Here is a 6,402-nt window from a genome sequence, read left to right on the forward strand (position 1 = left end):
GTGTGTGTGTGTGTGTGTGTGCTCAGTAAAATGTGGGAACAGACCAACTTATGAAAACTGAAAGCGTAGTTTGGACTACTTCTTAATGACCACCTAATTACCTGCACACAGACAGCTGATGTGATCCATTAATCATGGCACTGTTTGCATTTTTCTCTTAATTGTAGCTGTTTTCTAGCGGTGGTGATTTCAGACTTTCTAACTGTTGGAACAGTATTCCTCTATAACAAGAGTAATAAATGAAGCACATGGGATTACTTGAAGCTTGTGACTAACATGCAACATTAGTGCATGCAGTCTTCAATAGCAAGTAGCTGGTATTTAAAATAATTTATTCTAAAACAGCATAAGATAATATTTAGTAACACTTTGTAATAACTGGTTTGAAATGGTAAGTAGACTTTAGTACTTAATAAGGTTAATTCATTGGTTTATAGAACATTAGATAGATCTTTCCAAGCTTCTACTAACATTTATGCAACTTTGTAACAGGTAAATAAATATTGCGCATATGTTAATTTATTCTTTACTTACTTACTTTTATATTTGGATGTCTACCATAAAGTTGATGTTTAAAATAGTTGTTTTAGTATATCAGTAGCTTACCAGTAGGCAGGTAGCGTAGTAGGGTGGTAAATGTGTATTCACCAGCAGTTTGGTTTGTTTAAAGAGCTGACTGAAGATATTACTAATAAGGGTTAAAATACTTTCATTCACAATATTACTATGCAAGCTGAAAAAATGCTCCAGTTTACCAAGCAGGTGGGTGTTCTGCCAAAGTATCTATATGTAATATAATATATACAATTTTATTCGTGCTAACGTTAATATTAATGCTAATATTTGTAAGTCCAAGTTTTGAGCCAGCTAGTGTAAAAGAACTAGTAGTGACAGTAAGCATGACAGTAAAAAAATGAATATTTGATAAAGTGGCTACAACAACACATTTTTAAATGTGGTTTTAAATACTTTCTGAAAAAATTAAAGGAAATAATTTGTATTTATTGCTTAATAGTTTGTATAAAAGCAATACATGGCTTCAACACAGTCTGGTGGTAGGTTGTGAAATTATATAGCAAAGTCCTAGTTATGAGGCAGGGGCTACTAGTCCCTGTCGCCTAAGTCCCACACCAGACCGATTCTTTTACACTTCCTTTGTAACTTTTTGTGTTGTTTTCAAATTACTTTCTGATTATGTTTCAGCAACAAATCTACAAAAAGATGATGCTTGGATCTAAAGTATGCTCATCACAAGTTCAGTGGCGCGGTGTCTTTTGGATTTGAAGTCTAAGATGAGGCAGTCGATGCTAGTCCCAGAGCTGGGACATCGAGGATGATATTTATCACCACAGCTGATCCACAGGAGAAGTGTACAAGCAGTTCTTTAAAAACAAAGTAGGATATGAAGCAGGTGCCTCAAAGACTAACTATTTTTTTATTTTTAAAGATACAGGGAGACAAAGGTTACACATATGTTAGTGATTATTATCAATCTATTGATGTGGTGATTTGCATCTCTGCCTACCTATCAAACAAGACCCTGTTATTTATTTATTTATTTATTGACCATGTGAGTGTACGTAAAAAGTGTATCATGGTGTTTTTTGCTGTTTTCTCACATGACTGAGAATGCCCCTGCTCTGTTTTCATATCACGTCCTTTTCACAGTTTCAACCTGTGCAGTTTTACAAAACCTGTAATCCTTTAGATTAACCATCTCTTTGTTCTCTATGGCGCTGACAACATGGGGAGGACTTTCTGTGTGAAGTCTTGTCTTTATGGTCCACTTCAACAGTGTGTCTACCTCTTAAAAAGCATAATCCTTGTTTGGTTGAATGTTCTCGCGTGGACTTGTTTATTTGTTGCACCTTAAGGATGGTCTGTTTCACTGGCACTGAGAGTGAATTTGGATGTTTTGGGTTTCAAATGTAAATACTTTAAATCATCAGACCACTGAAGAATTAAGAAATAGTCTCCAAAAAAGGCCTTTGCTTGATTGTCCAAGAGATGCTGAAAAGTTAACTGTGGCTAAAAAATAAAAAAATAATACAATATACAATATTTTTGGTCAGTCTGTCAAGTTAAAGCTTTAAGCCAGTTTTAATCATATTAACAATAATTTGAAAATGTATTGTTACACAGCTAAGATTTTAGAAAATCACGTCTAAAATATGCATCTAAATATATCTTGATTAAATAAAGATGTCTTTATTTTCATTAGCAGCTGTGTGAGTCTGTCTTGTTATGAAATTTGCATTTTTGTCCTATTAATTTTAAACGAGAATTCATGTTGTTGTACCGAACCATTATATTAATCTGTGCAAAGCTCAGCACACGGTTACCTACAGAACTGCATGTAGGTGTGAGCCCAGGTAACAACAACACTTTACTCTGAAAAGGAACTTCCGCTGCTCTGGAATGTACCTGCACATCATCAGCCTGACACACACACATAGCTTTACTCTCTCTCCGTCTTCCTCTCTGCCCCTTCCCCCTCCCTGCCTCCACCTCGCTCTCTTTCTTTCACACACAGACACATAACCCTGCTACTCTGTCAGATTTATTTATACAAAGGAGGAATGACTAAGATCAGAGAAGAGGGCATATAGGGGGATAGATGTGTGCATGTGTGCATGGTTGCATGTGTCTGTGTGTGAAAGAGAGAGAGAGAGAAGGATATATAGAGAGGGAGAGATCAGGAGTCTGACCGACTGACCTACAGTCTAATTATGTATCATTATCAGGAGACAAACTGATCTAAATTACTGCAACAGCTCCCATTCACATAGATGGATTACACAGAGCAGGACGATGCACATGCACACACTCACGCACACACGCACACACATAGAATCAGCTCCATTCAGCACTTAAACAAATATAAATCATATGCCTTCCTCACAGAGAATTCCTCTGCACATTCTGCAACCCCCATTTTCTCCTTAACTCTGTCTTCTGCACAGTCTAGCAGAGATACAACCGTTGGCAAAGATCTTTTACTCTGAAGCAGACATTAGTTTGAAGTATCTTTTCATAAAATTACACTTTTGTTACCATTAATAATAGTTTCATATAATCAGAATCAAACCATCAAATCCTTCATACAACATTTGCACTTTCAACTCATTTGCACAGTAAGACTGGAAACATTGTAACACTCCATTTCACATACCAAATGGCACACCTGTTGCTACGCTGCTGACAGGAAAGACTACAGCAAACATATTACAGTGTTTCCCAAGTTGTCCAGTCTTATAGCCCCATCGCCAACACTGATTCCTGTTTAGCCTCTAAAACCTCGTCTCTGCCACCAGAACACATCATTTTTATCCTGTATGGCTTTCTCTCCAACGCTGTTGTAGAGAGTTGGGGAAATGAAAAGTTACGCTAGACTGTAAATGACTGGCTTTACAAAGAAACTAATAAAAACTATAAAACACTAAACTGATAAGCAAAACTTACTGAACGTTGAAATAAACTACAAACTTGCCCTTAAAGTGTCATATAGATGGAATTACCTCCATGAAAGTCAAATCAATGGAACAATAGCTGTGTTTTTAGAAATTCTGTTTTTAAAAACTCTTTAAATGTGTCATCGTTTTTATGTTATTCTCAAATGGAATTTAGTTTTCTCAGGCTCATTGGTTCAACTGCTTGGTTACATTTATGAAAGGTCATAGTTTGGGTTAAATAAGGAAAGTTATTGTCACAACTCAGCGTTTTCCATTTTATGAGGTTGCCAGGAAGCAAGCATGGGCAACTCCTAATTTCACAGCCATTGTTCACACTCGTGAAATGAACCTGAGCAACAGTATCGAATCGCGACTGTCAACAAAAAGAGTGTGCTAGTGTGTTATATGCATATTAGACACACACAGTTCGTTTCCTTCTTGTGTCTGTTTACTTTATGGTCACAAAGAAGGAAAAGACCTTCACTGCAACATGTTGCTGCGCAGTGCCGCTGCTATTTTCTTACTGTGTTGCTGGGACTCCAAAACATTTCATTTTACAGCGCCAGAAATCATTAACAACGACCTTACTTCAACTAAGTAAGTAGTGGTCTAGTGGAGGTTAACGTTTAAGCATTCAGGCACACACGCATGAAGTCAGTGGATTTCAATGATGTGTATGTGTCTGCATCACAGTCCTTGAGTGAGATGTTGCGAGTCTTGAAAATGTTGTTAGAGATCTTACAGTTACAATCTTACAATTATCTCAAGTTGCTTCCAAATTTATATTGCCAGCAAGATTTTCCAAGTATTTTAAATTAATCATTTGACAGTAGCCCCACCCAGTTAACCAGTTCATTTTATTTCAGGTGTTTATTTCACGCGTTTCCACAGCCTTGAGTACTGAACGCACACACAAAGCCCCCACCCCCACTGTCTCTCTTCAGATAAAGTAAATAAATAAATAACTATTTAAAAAATAGCGGTAAATTGCGTGTACATATTCAGATGTTGTATATAGCGTTTTCTTTAAATGATTGATGAACGGCAGCGAAGTTCAGATTCATTGATGACTCTGAACTTCGCTGGCAAATAAAGAGAATTAATAAAGATGTGGACCTCTTAGAGCCCAACTCACAACCAAAAAAGAGGGACTTTGTTTTTTATTGATCTCTCCATTTGCATTCTTTGGGAAAGGCCGCGTCTTTGGGTCCAGTCACAGTCACCTCGCCCTGATATTTTACCGGCTGTTTATTTACAATGAGATACATTAAGAGATTACTGTTAATTAATTAATTACTTAATTAATTAATAATAATAATATTGAGACCTTCAGTGGTTCGGTAAACGAAATGAATTTCTTTAATTATAGATCAGAAAAAATATGAACTTAAATGCATTTCAGTGTGTTTAAATTTAACTACATCGCGTTAACGTTTTATTCATATGCGCTAAAAAAAACGGTTATTTGCGTAATAAAGAAATAAATATATAAATAACTACATTTTCAGTAAGCAGTGAGGACTGAAATTTTTAAACACTTGCAACCAAAATGTGGGTGCAATGTTTCCTGCTTTAATAAATATAGACCTGAATAAAACCTACACAAAACTATAATGTTGAGATTTATATGCATATGTGGAGATGCGGACCGCTGCTTCGTTAGCCGAATCATGCGCTGCGTCGTATTATAAAACTACGAATACACAACTCAAATGAGCTCTGTCAGAAATATAGGCTGTAAGCAGGTACTCCCGAACGCTTAGTGTTGCTGAGTGTTGGAATAAATTTGAATTCAAAGGAGATGAAAGATACTTTAACTCGTCTAGATTCACTATAATAGCTGCGTAATTGAATTAAAACTAGTATGAACATGAACACCAATCACGTTCAGAATTATTATTATTATTTTTATAAACAGGACCTATGAAGCTAGTCTCGTACACCCCCAAAACCATATTAAAGAATAGTAGAGGCCTCTTAATCTGATGTCAGCAGCAGAGACTTTTAGCGTGCTGTCACTGCTGACATGTTTCCTTAAATACGCTTTAAATGCATTAACAGTCTAAATAGTGAATTAAAATGCATATATGGTCCATAGAGTTTGGGCTATCTCGTCTGCATATTGCAGCCTTACTCTTGATAACAGAAACAAGAACTGGATCAGCATCGCTGTATTCTTGACTTTGGAGTGGTTTCTGCACGCGTGAACGTAAACCGCGCGCGCGCATCTGTGTATGCCAGCATATCTACTTAGCAGACCCACTGACATAAAAGTGAAGTAAACAGAGCCTGCAGACGGGGCCAGAGCAAGGGGCGGAGGCTCGCCATTGGTTGACTGAGGCAGTGAAATCCGTTTCCCCTCCCCGGTAGTGAAGATGACGTGGTGAATGAACCCCTCTCTCCCTCTCTCTCACCGACAAGCTGGCTTTAGAATAGTTCAGTATCAACTAGCCACTTGTGACCCTGTGCCTGAACAGACCAGTCTTGCATTGCCAAACTGCCCTGAGCCTGACAGCTGACAACTGTCTCGAGAAAGATTAAATGGCGTGCAGGGTGGGGTGGGGGGTGAAGAAGAGGAATACGCACTGAGTGGCCAGTAAAAGAAGAGACCTAAAAGGTTCTGCTGTGACTTTTTAAAGAGAAGATAAATGAGGAAAATGTCTTAGGAGGAGTCGTTTCAACACAACTGAGAGGCCTCGCGACAGGTCGCTAGGACGGGCCCGGTGTACTGTCGCACGGAATACCGACCCTTATGGTCGGAAGCGATTGGCTTCGACCGCGGGGAATCAACTGAGGATGCAGACATCTACTCTGAGCGCTGCTGACTAACGAAGGTGCGATTGCTGCTGCAGCATCTGACAAGGACTTGTTCGCGCGCGCTGTGTGTGTGTGTGTGTGTGTGTGTGTGTGTGTGTGTGTGTGTGTGTGTGTGTGTGTGTGTGTGTGTGTG

This window comes from Haplochromis burtoni, unplaced genomic scaffold (assembly GCF_018398535.1).
Source record: "Haplochromis burtoni strain Fernald_Lab_line unplaced genomic scaffold, NCSU_Asbu1 Contig_582, whole genome shotgun sequence".
NCBI classification, from domain to species: Eukaryota; Metazoa; Chordata; class Actinopteri; order Cichliformes; family Cichlidae; genus Haplochromis; species Haplochromis burtoni.